This window comes from Chrysemys picta, chromosome 1 (genome assembly GCF_011386835.1).
Source record: "Chrysemys picta bellii isolate R12L10 chromosome 1, ASM1138683v2, whole genome shotgun sequence".
Taxonomy (NCBI): domain Eukaryota; kingdom Metazoa; phylum Chordata; order Testudines; family Emydidae; genus Chrysemys; species Chrysemys picta.
In genome coordinates, this window is record NC_088791.1 from 155,595,444 (window position 1) to 155,611,671 (window position 16,228).

The 16,228-nt window shown below is 44.7% G+C and overlaps 1 long non-coding RNA gene across 1 annotated transcript; it reads left to right on the forward strand.

Moving 5' to 3' along the window:
• The first annotated feature begins 112 nt into the window (after window positions 1-112).
• Window positions 113-14,836, forward strand: LOC122173971 (uncharacterized). Its single transcript, XR_006175091.2, has 2 exons — window positions 113-1,561; window positions 12,681-14,836. It is a non-coding gene; the product is annotated as an uncharacterized LOC122173971 (long non-coding RNA).
• The last annotated feature ends 1,392 nt before the right edge of the window (window positions 14,837-16,228 follow it).

The following is a 16,228-nucleotide window of genomic DNA, read 5'->3' on the forward strand; positions in this document are numbered from 1 at the left end:
GCGGCTTGGCACAAGCTGCTAGACAAAGGGAGGCGGAGGCCTGAGAGGGGGAGGGCAGGCGCCAGCCGCACACCTGAGTCCTTGTACGTAAAGGGGGAGGAGGAGGAGCTGGGGAGAGGGATAAGGGGTCAAGGGCGTGTCCAGTTGCAGGCGGGAGCTTCGCTGCGAAGGGGGAAGGGAGAGGGAGAAATGCCTTTCCTGCCATTTCCACACCTCCCCCAACACCACCATCCATACACTTGACAGCAGCTAATCCTGCCATGGGCTAATAGTGTCTGAGCCCCCTCTCCCCCTTCTTTGGGCCCCACATGCCTCCAAAGCATTCTTGCAAACCTTTGGCTCCCACCTGCTAGCTGCCCACAGCTACCACACAAAGTACCGCCCCCCCAGAAGTTCCTTCCTTGCATCCGCTTCCCTCCCCGGCGCTGGGAATCCCCCTTCCCATGAATATGCAAACACAGGATAGCAGCTCACTCAGCTGGAATGAGAAAAGGGTCCTACCCCCTGAATCTATGCCAGGAACTCCTAGTCTTAGGTTTTTATATGGTGCCTGGCACTGGGGTATTTAAGTTATGACTCATGAGAGGTGGGGGTGATGATATAGTGGGCATCCTTCATCTCTGGCAGCAGCTGCAGGCTGGTCTGGGTTTAGGAGAAGGCCAAAGGTGATATCTGCTGACAGCAGGAGGAAAAATGCCTCACCCTTAAAATCATTTTCTCTTTGCTATGCAGCCTCCGCTGCATGAGCCTCTACTTCTGCAGCAGCCCTGCTGCTGAGTAGAGTGTATAGTAGAGCAAAGATACACTGTGTACCTTTCTTTCTTGGTTTCTCCTCCCATCGGTCTTTCCTACCCTCCATTCTAAAAATTACACTGCGCTCCAGCTCACTCAAGGGTAAACACAGCTATTGCATATTTAATGCAAATAACATGCCCCATGCTGGGTTTGTGCTAGGAACACCTGTTAGGAGGAGGAGAAAGGCAGAGCCTGCCCCTGGGCAGGGCTGGGTCCCTGCTTTGGGGGTGGGGGAGAGAAAGAGGCTGTGCCAGCTACAATGTCTGCAACAGGATGGTAGGTATGGCAGGGGGTTAGGTTGACCAGACAGCAAATGTGAAAAATCGGGATGGGGTGTGGGGTAATAGGAGCCTATATAAGTAAAAGACCCAAAAATCAGGACTGTCCCTATAAAAATCAGGACATCTGGTCACCCTACAGGGGGTAGAGTCTGCAATGAACAGACCAGACCAATGGATGGTAGTGATCAGGAAGAGATTGGGGAAGGGGATGCCATCTGAGGCGTGAGAGCAAGGACCCGGCCAGAGTATTTCCTCCCAGTTTGACCTTCAGGAACATATGCACTATTTTCCTCTTTCTTCCCCCTCAGGGACCCTGGAGAGCACATGGTCAAACTAAGCACAGTCAGGGAGAAGAATGAGCTGCTCACAGCTACTGCCTAGATTTTGTTTGTTTGTTTGTTTTTCAAAGCCACATCGCAACTTGCTGGGTCCTTGTAAGCTGAGACCGGATCAATACCTCACAGAGAAGCACCACTATGGAGCAGGTGAGGGCCAGCAATCACTGCCCATACCCCAATGCTAGGCCAGTCACCTATCCATGCCCAGCAATAACAATTGGCTCACCCATAGCCTACCCCACCATTTACTGAACACCACCACACTCCTGCCAACTATCTTCCCTTAGTAATTGGCCCTGTACTCAATATTGCCAGGCCCCCCACCAAAACCTAAGCATTAATTTCTGGCCCATCACTCTGGGTACTCACTCCTTTACTGTATTACCGATAGCTAACACCACCACTTAGCTCTATATACAAGCTTTTCCTCCTTAGGCCTCAAAATGCTTTACAGAGGAGGTCAATATCATTGTGGCCATTTTATAGATGGGGAAACAAAGGCACAAAAAGGTAAAGTGACTCACCCAATGGCCGACCCAGATACAGGACACAGGGTCCCAGAGTCTCAAGTCAGCATTCTGTGCTTCATATGTTGCCTCAATAACCTAGCACCCACACCTGCTCCAACCAACTTTAACTCTGCCCTCTAGTGATGCCGTGGGTGGAAGGGAAGAGTATCAAAATTAACCGTGTCATTAAAAATCAATTTAATCTTATTATGGAACCACAAATACCAATAGCCCTTAATCATAAACATGGTTATTGCATGGTATCACTGTGGGCAGAGTTAAGGTGGTTTGGGTGCCTTAGATGTACATTTCATGCCTTAACATGTTTGGATTTCTTCTAAATAACCTTAACTCTGAATTTCCTGTGTTTGTAATGCTTGGGTTTGGGTAATTACAGCATCCCTGTACATATCTGGCCTACTGGTTAGAGCACTGGACTAGGATTCAGGATACTTGGGTTCCATTCCCAGCTTAAGCCACTGGCCTGCTGAGTGACCTTGGACAAATCACTTCACTGCCCCATGCCTCAGTTTCCCTATCTGTAAAGCACACTGAAATCTACTTCTGAAAAATGCTATACAAGAGCAAGGCCTTATTACAAGGAAAAGCTTTGTTAGTTTAGCAGCATCAAGCAGGACTGTAGAAACCATAATGGCATATCCCAAACCTAGAACCAAAGGGAAACAAAACTACCCAGAATGCATTTCAAAAGGCCAGGTGGGTGAGGAATCTTGTATTGGACCAACTTCTGTTGGTAAGAGACAAGCAAACCTTTTGAACCACACAGTTCTTAAGCTTGTCTCTCTCTAATATCCTGGGACCACCACTGCATAATTTCAAAAAGCACACACCTAACTTTCGCTCCAAGGCCTCCAATCCTGCAAACATTTATGCACATGCTTAAGTTTATATCCATGAATAGTTCCATTGGGTTCAGGATCACTGTTGTGTAAAGTTAAGCAGCTGCTTCCATGTTTGCAGAATGGGGGCCCAAGTTAGGTACAACTTCACCCGTCCCCTGCCTGGCCATTCAGATTTTGCCCAGACAGTCTGAGCACACAACTATATGATCTGATTTTCAAAAGAGCGATAGGAGCCTACAATGACCTTTGAAAATGCTGAGGACAAAAAGTGCAAAGATATCCACCATGTCTACAAGTTTAGCTGCAGGAGGAAGGAGTTTTGGAAACCCACTTCCACACTACCTAGGGAAGAATGATTTAGCAGGATGGGATTTACTCTCAGTTTCATGAGAATTTGTTTCTCATTTGAATGGGGTGAAGGGAGAGGGCTGAGGTGAGGCATCTTCTTGCAGTGAGAGAGGAGAAGGGATTCAAGAGTTGTTCTCTCTTGAAGAGATGGTACAAGTTGTCCTGCAGTGAGAGGTGAGAGTGGGGAGAAGCAGAGTTTTGCCCAGAAAGGTGATTATTCTGCCCTTTGGGCAGGGAAAGTGCCTTGCTCTCAGTGAGGAAGCAATGTGGATTTTACTGCTGGAGGAAATGGGGGTAGTTTTGCCACCTGGCTAACTCCCGCCCACAGAAACCCAAGTAACTTGCACTGAAGTGAGGCTGGTGAGGTAATATCTTTGATTGGCCCAACTTCTATTGGTGAAAAAGACACGCTTTTGAGCTTACAGAGTTCTTCTCCAGGTCTGCAAATAACTTGCATTACACTCTAAGGCCGTGGCTACACTCAAAACTTCAAAGCGCTGCCACAGGAGCGCTCCCGCATCAGCGCTTTGAAGTGCAAGTGTGGTCGCGTGCCGGCGCTGGGAGAGAGCTGCAGGTACTCCACCTCCACGAGGGGATTAATTTACAGCGCTGGGAGCATGGCTCCCAATGCTGGGGCACTGTTTATACTGGCGCTTTACAGCGCTGTAACTTGCTGCGCTCAGGGGGGTGTTTCACACCCCTGAGCGAGAAAGTTGCAGTGCTGTAAAGCGCCAGTGTAGCCAAGCCCTAAGTCTGAAAGGATGGACGGGAGAGGGGAGCAGGCTAAGGTGGAACCTCAAGCTGCTAGAACAAGCACTACTTAAAAGATGAAAGTGCGTAAAATGCCCTTAAGTAGTTACCATTCGTGGGCTGCTGCTGCAAACAGGCAGGGCCGGGTCTCATCTGTCTGGCAGGCCTAGAGCAGGAAGGGGCAGCTGCTCAGAAGCCTGGCACCCATGCCCACACCACACAAAACAGGTGAGAGAAAGAAACAAAGGGGGCCAATCAGAGCCACCACAGTGCAAAAGGCCACAAGCCACATGTGCTGTGTTCATTCTCCCAGGAAGAACTAGGGAGACACAGGGCCTGATTCTCAGTGACACTGAGGCATTTTACACCACACCAGCAGCATAAAGTAGCCACAGAGTGGCTAGAAATAGCCCCTGAGAATGTCCCTTGCACCCCAGTCAGTGTAAAGCTGGCATATAGACTCTACATCAGCCCTAGGTGTAAGGAGCATCATGTCTGCACCACACTGCGCCGCGACTGTTCCCTGATTCTCTGCCTCTGGGACCCATAAGGGTCCATGAGAAGCAGAGCATATGTTTTGGAGCAGGACAGAAGCTGCTTTAAATTACATCAGGGTACAGGCAGGTCTGCATAGCCCCAGAATACAGAGTGCGCAAAAGTGGCTTAAAAAAATACCCACAATCTTTGCTCCCCATTCCTGTCCCAAGCACAGGAATGGCATATCTGAGAACCAGGCCCACAGACATGCATTTAGTCCTCTGAGCACAGAGATTTTATTTATGTAGGTTTATTAAAAGTGCCTATCCAAGCTCCAGGCATCAAAGCAGGGAGGTGGCAACTGGTAATTAGATCAGCAGAAAACCATCAAGGAACCCAGTTCTCCTCTTGCTTATGCCAATTTTACACCTATGTAATACCGTTGACTTACTCCTAGCTTAGGCCAGTCTCAGCAGAGTCAGGTGTATTGACTGAACAGAACTGTTCAGGCTTCGGTTTCCAATTCAGCACAGAACAGGAGGGTGCAGGATTCACAGCCCTGGAAGGTATGAGTGTGTTGTTGGTGGGCAGGCAGGATTTTGGGGATGCAATAGCACTGTATGGAACAGGAGAGAGATTCACTGCTGGATGTTAAATAACCAGGCTACGTCACTGGGACTGGGTATTGTTCCTTTTGCTGCTGCCTATGCGGTTATGTACAGAAGACTCCAGTTTCCAGGGACCATCAATCTGACTCCTTTCACCAGCACTAAACCACTTAAATTTGGGAACAAAAAACTAAAATAAACCTCTGAAACCTGATCTAACAGAGGTTAAAAAAAAGTGTGTGGGGGGAGAATGGTTTCTGTCATTAGCTATCAGGCGCTGACTTATCCAAGCAGCCCACACAGGGACTGGGGATGGGAGGGGTAAATCAGGGCACAACTTGTCTCTAAACCTCTTGTAATTGTTCAGTCAGGAGCACAGTAGGATGGCAATGTGATTTACAAACCCTTTCAGAGATTTTTTCCTCCCAGCAGGCTGGACACCAGCAGCAGGAGGTTAAGAAGAATGCCAATTATAGTTAAAAAGCTTTATTTTCAGTTCTACCCATGGTAAGAAAGAAGAGCTCCCAGTTCTTAGCTTGTGAACTCTGAGAATGCTGCAGAACAGAAAGCTGGCTTTGACTCTTTGTCTGTCTGGCTCATTAGCCGGATTCCCATGCCATTCTTTAATGATCTGAGTTGCTTGACACCCTGGTGGAGAGCTGGGGGGGAGAGGGTGAAGAAGAGAGAAGGCAGTAAGATTTGACTGGACTACCTGCCTCTTGAGATGTCATCATCTAGTTCCCATAGGGCAGCACGTCTTAGAATCCTCTTGGCAGCAGCATGAGATGATGTGTCTCGGAGCATGTCTAGACTGCAATCATGGGGTCTGACTGCAGCTCACGTAGACGTACCCAAGCTAGCTTTAAATTTTGCTAGCTCAGGTACCAGACTGGTGAAGCCATAAGCAGCATGCACTTCAGCTCAGGCTACTCCAGCAAGTAATTACCCAGGGTTCATACAGCCTGCACAGAAGCGTGCATTGCTGTGGCTTCACTACTCTGGGACCTGAGTAAGGAGATTAAAGCTACCTCAGGTAGGTCTGCTTGAGCTGCAGTTGCACCCCTGCTTGCACTCTGGACGTAGCCTTGGCTACATTTCTCCGAAGTGGATTTGGTGTTGATGGAAGGTGATGAGTTGACAGGCCACGGGATTGAAGTTCTCTATGCACTATGGCTCAGGCAGTGGTCGTTTCCTCACACACAACACCTGTTGACAAGTGGCTTCATCTCAGTTCTGAAGGAGTGCATGGAATATGCAAATAGGGCCAGATTTTCAAAGATACTGAGGCACCTAGAGATACAGCTTGGTGCCTGGTGGGATTTTCAAAAGCATCGAAGCAGGTTAGGCACCTAATCCCACTTGGCACTATCTGTATCTTTAGGTGCTTCTATGCCATTGAAAACTTAGCCCATAGACAGTCTCTGTGGTCCATTCAGTTCCTCCTTGGCCTCTCTGCTGAGACAGCTAGCAACAGAGCCGATTAGTGCCAGTTGCGTGGTGGTGTTTTTTTTTTAACCTGGATATCTGCCCACTATGAATTGGACGGAGACCACTTCATTTCACAGGGGTCACCATGGGGATGACTTTCACGCACTCCCAACCAGAGCTGAATAAGAACCAATAACCTGGAAGCAGAAGGAACTAGATCTTATTAATAAACCCTTCAGTCATGAGTTTAATGAGGACGCAACAGAGGAATCAAGCAAATGGTATTGACCTGCTGCTGTCATTTACATGGGACATGCCTTGCAGTCATTTAGATTGCAGTGGCATCTGGAGGCCTCAGCCAGATCAAGGCCCCATTGTGCTAGGCAAATTCTATTCTTGCATTTAACTTTTTCTATTTGAAACTTGGTTCCTTATATTTATACAATGGAGGGTGTAGCGTGTGGACCAAGACTGGGATTGAACTACATGAGAATTTTGCCTGTTGTTTTGCTTTCAGGAAGGAGGCTAGGGGTGAACTACCAAATGCAAATCAGTCCTGCTGCATGTTGAAGCAGAGCCTGGACAGGCGTAATTGAAGGCTTGCTCAACTCCAGGCAGGGGATTTGAGAGGATTCCTTACTTTTTTTTAAATCCCTTTAGGGAACGCAGCGGTTATCTGTAATCAGAGACTATTTGTCCTTACAAAGCTACTACTGCTACCTGAAGCTCAGAGCACTTCAAACAACTTCAAAATATCCCTGGCTAATCGTTATTATAATACTAATTTTATAGTTGGTAAATTGAGGCACTGAGAGATTAAGTGACTTTTCCCAAGGCTACCGAGCAAGTCAGTGGCAGAGCACATTAGAATCTCTGCTTTAACCAATGACTACACTTCTACATTTATGCAATAAATTCATCTACAGTTACTGACTGAATCTACACTTTGACCCACGATTCTCCATCAGTGCAGCTCCACTGGTGATAGTGTAAGGAGGTCTCAGATTTTTTTTAAAATCATCATGCAATGAGATGAGAGTGTTAAAAGCCTTTACACCTTGTCTACACTACAGCTTTCACCTTTCCTTCTCCTGGCAGAGCCACACTGCTAGTGACTGACTCAAGCACCCAATGCAACGTGTATCCCACTTTTAGGAGCGCCAGCACTCATCCAGAATGTTACCGTCTCCATTTTGGTAGCTACAACAAGCACATAGCTGGGATGCCTTATTTGATGGGTGTGGCACCTATCTAGGCTTTCATACCGCACCTATCACCATGGTATTTGAGCACTTGTTCCAGTGTTAACAGCAACATTAAATAATGCATACTAACCAATGTAACATTAGATGTCGACTAGAGACTGGCATATACATGACACCCATATGGCACAGAAGGGACCCTTTTGCCACCAGGCTAGCGTGATCCATAGTGCGAGAGCTCACTAAAATCAAACTAACACTTTTGTAAAAGAACTTTCCTCAGCTCTGTTGGTGAGAGAATACTGAGAAATTAAGATGCATTCCCCCCCCCCCCTTTTTGAGGGAAGACTTAAGACCTGGTAAACGTTTGGCCACTTGGATGGTTTGGGGATGCTGCATTCCTGTGATGAGTAGCTGGCCATATTTCCTATATAAATTGAAGTTAACCCTTTTCCAAGTGGTTCTCTCAACTAACATTAGTTAGTCTCCTGGAAAACGCATGTTCAGCAGGTCTCCCTCTTTTTTGACTCCACTCTGTTAGCTATTAAAATAGCTTCTCACTCCAGCCCTGGCCCAAGTCCACTGGGTGTCTATGACTCAGAATAAATGTGTTTATACTGCGAGATATGCACCACATAGGGGCAGGGAGCCTCTGACCACTTCGGACTGAAAAAAATCTAGAGCACCCGAAAAATCACTGTTAGTTCAGTTCTGTGCTTATCTCTCAGAGATCAAGTTCCCAAGCATCTGCCAAAGCGTGTTTCAGTTCCTGTTACACCCAGAGGTTGTACTGACACTGGAAAGCCACCCAGATCTGTTCACAATATACTTACACATTTCAAAGTGCTTTTAAAAGGTGGATAAGAGATATTGTCCCCTTTAAATGGATATGGGAACCGAGGGACACAGCAAAATGATGAAAGCAATGGGAACAGAAGCCAGAGTTCACTCACAGGCCAGATCATGGTAGTGTGTCACCAGATGAGAATTGCCACATGATTCTTGGGAGGCAGCAGAAAACAGAGCTTCAGCCAGAGCCACACACAGCTGATTGCAGCTGGCTGAATGGTGCTGCTACAGGGCCCAGGAACAGCAGGAAGGAGAAGAGGAGAGGTAAATATATAGTTTTGTTCCTCTTTAGTGCCTTCCATCCAAGGTTACCAAAACACTTAATATTAGTTAAGTCAGCCTTCCAACCCCACCATTGTAACGTGGGGAGGTATCTCCACATTGTCAGTGGGAGAAACAGACCCACAAAAGGGGCATGACTTATGTAGGGTCATACATCAAGATCGTAGAATGTAGGTAGGCCTGGAAGGGACCTCAAAAGGTCAAAGTCCAGCACCCCACCCCACCCAATGCTGAAGCAGGACAAAGTAAACCTAGACCATCCCCAACAGGTGTTTGTCCAACCTGTTCTTAAAAGCCTCCAATGATGAGGATCGCACGAACTCCCTGGAAGCCTATTCCAGAGTTTAAACACCCTTCATCATTAAAAAGATTTTCCTAATATGTAACTTAACCCGCAGCAAAAGAGATTTTAAGTCCATTACTACTTCTATCTTCAGTGGAAATGGAGAACAATTGATCCCGTCCTCTTATAACAGCTCTTAATATATTTATCAACTGTTATCAGGTCACCCCCTTGTCTTCTTTTCTCAAGACTAAACATGCCCATTTATTTTAACCTTTCCTCATAGGTCAGGTTTGTAAACCTTTTATCATTTTTGTTGCTCTCCTCTGGACTCTCTCCAATTTGTCCACATCTCTCCTAAAAGTGTGGTGCTCAGAACTGGACACAATGTTTCAGAGGAGGCCTCATCAGTGCCAAGTAGAGTAGGACAATTACCTCCTGTATCTGACATTTGACTCTCCTGTTAATACACCCCCAGAATGATATTGGACTTTTTTGCAGCTGCATCATATTGTTGATTTGTATTCAATTTGTGATCCACTATAACTCCCCAGATACTTTCCTGCAGTACTACTAGCTAGCCAGTTACTCCCCATTTTGTAGTTGGGCATTTGATTTTTTTCTAAGTACAGATTTTCACTTTATTGAATTTCATCTTGTTGATTTCCAACCAATTCTCCAATTGGTCAAGGTCATTTTGAATTTTAATCCTGTCCTCCAAAGTGCCTGCAGCCCCTCCCAGCTTGTTGTCACATCTGCAGATTTTATAAGCACTCTCCATTCCATTATGTAAGTCACTAATGAAAATATTGACTAGTACTGCACCCAGGTCCAACCCCTGTGGGACCTCACTACACACTCCCAGTTTGACAACGAACCATTGACAACTACTCTGAGCATGGTCTTTCAACCAGTTGTGTACACACCTTATAGTAATTTCATTTAGACCATATTTCCCTAGTTTGCTCATGAGAATGTCACATGGGACTGCATCAAAAGCCTTACTAAAAAAATCACGATGTCTCATGGTTACTTCTTCCCCCTCATCCAGTAGGCCAATAACCCTGTCAAAGAAGGAAATTAGGTTGGTTTGGCATGATTTGTTATAAGGAATAGCCAGCATGGATTTGCTATAATCCTATTATTCTCCAGGTGCTTGCAAATTCATTATTTAATATTTGTTCCAGTATCTTTCCAGGTATTGAACTTAGGTTGACCAGTCTATAATTCCCAAGGTCCTCTTTGTTCCCCTTTTTAATGGCAGATACAATGTTTGCCCTTCTCCAGTCCTCTGGGACTTCACCCATCCTTCATAAGTCATTAAAGATAATTGGTTCCAGGATAATTTCAGCTAGTTCCTGAAGTACCCTAAAATAAATTTTATCAGGCCCTGAGAATTTGAATACATCTAACTTATCTAGATATTCTTTAACCTGTTCTTTCCCTGTTTTGGATTGCATTCCTTTCCCCTTGTTAATATTAATTGTGTGTCGGGTGACCAGATGTCCCGATTTTATAGGCACCTATTACCCATCCACCCCCTGTCCCGATTTTTTACACTTGCTATCTGGTCACCCTAACTGTTTTGAGTACCTAGTCACAGTCACCTTTTTAATGAAGACTAAAGCAAAATATGCATTAAACATCCCAGCCTCCTTAATGTCATCAGTTATTAGCTCTCCTTTCCAGCTCAGTACAGGACCTGCACTCTCCATCTTTCTTTTGCCCCTAATGCATTTAGAGAACATCTTCATATTGCCCTTTATATCCTTTGGAAGGTGCCTTAGCCTTTCTGATTTTGTCCCTAAATGCTTGTGCTAGTCTTTTGCACTCTCCTTTAGCAATTTTTCCATGTTTCCACTTTTTGTAGGGCTCCCTTTTGATTTCAGGTCACGAAAGAGCTCCCGATGAGCCATGCTGACCTCATACTAGTCTTCCTATCTCTTTTTCACATCAGGATAGTTTGCAGTTGTGCCTTTAATATCTTCTCCTTGAAAAACTGCCAGCTCTCCTGAGCTCCTCCCCCCCATCATTTTTCTTCCCACTGGACCTTACCTACCAATTCTGAGTCTGTTAAAGTCTGCCTTTGTGAAGTCTATTATCCTTATTCTGCTGCTCTCATACTTTCTTTTTCTTAGAATGAAGTGATAGATTTCATGATTATCTCTTCATCCAATTTGCCTTCCACCTTCAGATTTGCTGCCAATTTCTCCCTGTTGGTCAGAATCAAGTCTAAAATGGCTGGCCCCCTGGTTACTTCATCCATTTTTTGTCTCAAAGTTGTTCAATATGTCACATTCTAGGAACCTACTGCAAATTGTGTGTTTTGCTTTATTATTTTCCTGAAAGATGTCTGGGTAGCTAAAGTCCCCTATTACTACCAGGTCTTGTGTTTTCAATATTTCTGTTGTGTATTCTCGAAATCCACATCCTCTTCTGATTTGGTGGTCTGTGGTAAACTTCTACCATGACATCACTTCTGTTTTTTGCCACTTGTATTTTTACCCAGAAACTGTCAACTGGTCTTCCTCCCACCTCCTCTGAGATCATGGAAGTGCCAGGAATAGAACCCCAATAGTGCTTTAGACCATCCTTCTCCTCATGTGCCATGGATCCTGGGAATCTTAGTTCCCAAATACTTCAGATTGTGTCATGACTCCATTCCACCTCAGGTCCTGTCTACACTATAGTTATAACCAAGGAAGTGGACTTTATGATAGAGAGAGCCCATGGCCTTAACCTGGTTAGGACGACAATGAAGAACACTACATTATTGCTTATAACTGGGTTGTGGACTATAGCTTATAACCAGGCCCTCTGACTGTTATATTTACACTGCAGACAGGGCCTCTCAGCCTACATTCACAGCACACATGGACAGAGACTCAGAGCTGAAGACTTTTTTTTTTTTTTGGGTTCTGTGGGTGGTGACTGTTTTTTGTGGCTGCAGCCTCACTATAATCTTCATCCACCCTGTCCTACCACGCTTTGCAACAGACAATAAGAATATTGTACAAGGGGATGAAAATAAACATCAGCTACCGAACACAACCAAACAAACAGCACAACTTGGAAGTTAACTATAAACCCTATGTTGCCATCTGGCCTGCTGTGCATTCCCCACTCCACAACAGGGATCTGCCTGCCTCAGTATCACAGAATGGTTATCTAAGTGACGGTAGCCCCTCAGATCCCTAATCAGAGACGGGGGAAAAAGAAGTAGCTAGACCACCCCTTTGGCCAGTGCAGGATTGTACCCTACATTCTATTCACCATTCTCATGAACCTCTTACATCTGATCACCCCAGCTCATACTTGTGTGCCAGGGAAAAGAAGAAAATCTGAAAAACGGAGGCAGGGAAGGAAGGGGAGGTGAAGAGGTATATTGTCCGGTGCAAATACAGTTCCATGGAAAGCTTTTGGAAGAAGCAGATTTTAAAGTCAGAAGGGACCATTAGATCATCTAGTCTGACTTGTGTAACACAGGCCATAGAATTTCACCCAACTACTCCTGCAGTGAGCTCAGTAACTTGAGTGGGACTAAAACATATAATCAAGGATTTGCTGCAATCTAATTGCCCTTAACATGTTATTTGTTTGTGTTTTCTATAGATACTAAGTGTTCGTTTAATAAAACTGCCCTTTCTAGCCTTTTCTACTTGTACAGGCAGATTCTGTTGTTTAAACAAAGGCACTGCTGCCTTGTTAACCTAGCTTTGGAGATGCTCATCATCAGCATCAAGAAACAAAGCGAAGGAGGTACTCGCCATTCCTCCCCATCGGGTTTTAGCATATCAATCACAATGCAAATACGAAATTGCTCCTAGACACAGACACTTTGATCCCCTATCACCATGGTATCTAGGTACTTGATGTATTAACCATGGCACTGCTTGTCTACCTTGCCCTGCAAATAATGTTATTGAAACTGAAACTTCAAAGCCCAGGAATATTACAGAGGAACCAGAGAAACAAGCACTGGAGTGGAATCAAAACAATGAACCGACGGACAGCTTCAATGTGGTTATATCATTAATGGATTTGGCCCCTTTCTCCCCAGGATGGGGAGTTTGGTGTTGGAGAGTCCTGAGACCTTCAAACAATAACATGGAATTAAGCATCAAAAACCAACCAACCAGAAGAATGTAAAATAAACAAATCAGATAAGGGTTATCTAGGAGCAGCTGGTTTAACAGCTGCACACAGAGAATGGGTTGGGTGCCATGGATAGTTCATTCTTATAAATGTTTTACTCCTTTATCAGAGAAAACTTAGCACTTTGCATCTTCAGAACTCTTTGTGAAGACCAGTAATACCTAGAATTTATACAGGGTCTTTTCAACTGTAGGTCTCAAAACACTTTACAAAGGAAAATTATTATTTACTACATTTTACCAACATAGAACCTGAGTCACAGAGGAGAAGTAACATCCAAGGTCACGTGTGGAGGGGGGAGGGGGGAGAGAGGGGAGAAGGAAAGGGTTGGTTTGTTTTTTTAAACACACACCTTGTATTAGCTAATGCATTAAAATTCTAGTGTTGCCAAGGCAGTTGTTGTTTTAACATGTGTTAGCAGGTCAGAGTGAAGCTAAAGTCAGAGTCAATGGCAAAACAAGGATTAGAATCCAAGTCTCCTGATTCCCACCCCTGTGCTCCTATCTCACAACCAGCTGAGAGAAAAGTTATTATTATTATTATTCTAAGAGTGAGGTTAAGGTGGTAAAATGTGGGTCTGGATGCCAAAGTTTAGAAGTGTTTGGATCCAGTGTCTGTGACAGAGATTGGAGCCATTTGCAAAATTTGAATCCAAATCTTGAACTAAAATGTCAAACACCCCTGGAGTTCAGAGATGTTCACATCAAGGGTGTGGGTTTTGACCCCTCTCGATTTAGTTTCTCCATTTTTAAAATGGGAGAACTAGGACAGAGACCAAGACTAACATTTTCAAAAGAGAGGACTCTGATTTTGGGTGCCTTCATTTGTGAATGTCTAATTTGAGACACCGAGGACTTGATTGGCAGAGGTGCTGAGCACACACAACTCCTGCTGCCATTACCTGGAGCTGTGGCCGCTCAGCATTGCTGAAAATCAGGGTCAAGATCAGCACCCAAAATACATGGACACTTAACTTAAAGTCACAGTCCGTAACAGAGCTGGCTGTGATTCTGGCAGACTAGGTGACCGCTCTTGCCAAGGCTTGAGGACTCAGCCAAACACTGACAAACTCATTGCTGGAAGCCAGTCAATTTCACCTGTGTGTTAGGATAGTTAAGATGGGTATTGGACTTATAACAATGTGTTTAGACTTTATGAAATACTTCTACGTTGTTGCATGCATTAATCTCAATTATAATTTCTTTATCACCTGCTATATGGTAATATCTAATGTTTTGCTGTATAACTAAAAAATGTTTGCTCTGAAATTGTGAACCCAGTCAGGAGGGATCGTCTCCTGCCCATCAAGAAGGGTTATTAAAATTAAGTGAGCCATTGTGGGACATCACAATACAAAGACTTGGTTAATTGCCCCCTTGCATCCATGAAGCGGCTTGAGTTCTGGAAGAAGAAAATAAAAACAAGAAATGTTTTCCCATCTTTTTTGCTGTTTGGATTCTCATGGGGCCGAGGAGCTATGCAACAGAAGCAGAGATCCCAGGGTCAACCTGAGTTAGGCCTAAAAGGCATTCAGAGCCGACAGATTACTATAACTCTGTCACCTTTCAAAACCCATAGATTGCAACTCATTTGTGTATATATGCTTGCCTGCTTTAGCTCTGTAATAACTTACTTCTTTTCTTAGTTAACAAATCTGTAGATAGCCAATCCTGTAGTAAACTACAAGCATTATCTTTGGTGTGAGATCTCAGGTACAAACTGATCTGGGGTAAGTGACTGGTCTCCTGGAACTGGGAGTAACGTGAATATTTTGTGATCTTTGGTGTATAGCAACCAATTATCACTAAGTCCAGCTTGCCTGGGTGACAAGATAGTCCCCTTGGGCATTCCAGTCTAACTGTGACTCCATGGTAAGACTCTTATAGTGCTTCAGGTGTTCACATTTGTTACTGGGTTGGTAAAACCTATTCATAGAACTTACAATCAGTTTGGGGTCTCTCAAAGAAACTTAAAATCATAGAATATCAGGGTTGGAAGGGACCTCAGGAGGTCATCTAGTCCAACCCCCTGCTCAAAGCAGGACCAATCCCCAACTAAATCATCCCAGCCAGGGCTTTGTCAAGCCTGACCTTAAAAACCTCTAAGGAGGGAGATTCCACCACCTCCCTAGGTAACTCATTCCAGTGCTTCACCACCCTCCTAGTGAAAAAGTTTTTCCTAATATCTAAACCAACTTCAGTGAGAGTGGGCCCCAGCTGGACATACATGATCTGTAATGAGGGCCACTCTGCTGATGTTTGCAGGCATCCATAAATGTCACTGGATCAGCAGGAATTCCTGGGGGTCAGAATCCCCCTCCCCCGCAAAAAAAAAAACAAAACCCAAAACTGCTACATTCCACTCCCTGGTAACACTGCAAGAATCTGCGAAGCCCCATAAAAACAATTTAGGGAGTCATTAATATATCAGGACTGTATCCTATGTTTCTATTACAGCACTCTACATGCAGGGAATCTTCACTGGCAAATAAAATAAGTTGCAGAGTAGGAAATTCAACCCAAGTCTCTGACAAATATATTGCAATTGTTCTATTCTCTCATTTGCCAAGGGAGAGGGTTGGGTTTTGTTAGACAGATAAGTAAAATATCATTAGTTTGTAATCATTGTCATGCAGGAAGGGTGGTAGCAGAGATTCTGACAAATATTGATGACACTTGGCAAAGCTGGGCCTTCAGCTGAAGCAGCCAGATACTAAAATAAGCTCGAGGGTGCATGCGCTACACTCAGAGATAGAAGCAGGTCTGAAACCTTTATTCTACCAGCCTTGATAGAACTAGGATATGAAGAACTTCAAAAACAACTCTTAGCGCTAGCTATGGGCCTGATCCTCAAATTACAGAGTTAAATCAGTTTTCCCCCAGTGTTGGGGGGAGGAGGGGAGGGCTGTTTTGACCTGGGGTTGTGACATATTAGAGAGATGGGGGTGTGATCTAATGTAAACAAACAACTGATAAGCCCTTAATTTTAAAGTAAAGTATCTATATTAGACAATCTGCACCTGTTTAACTAAATCAATTTAAAATGGATTTACACAAGTGC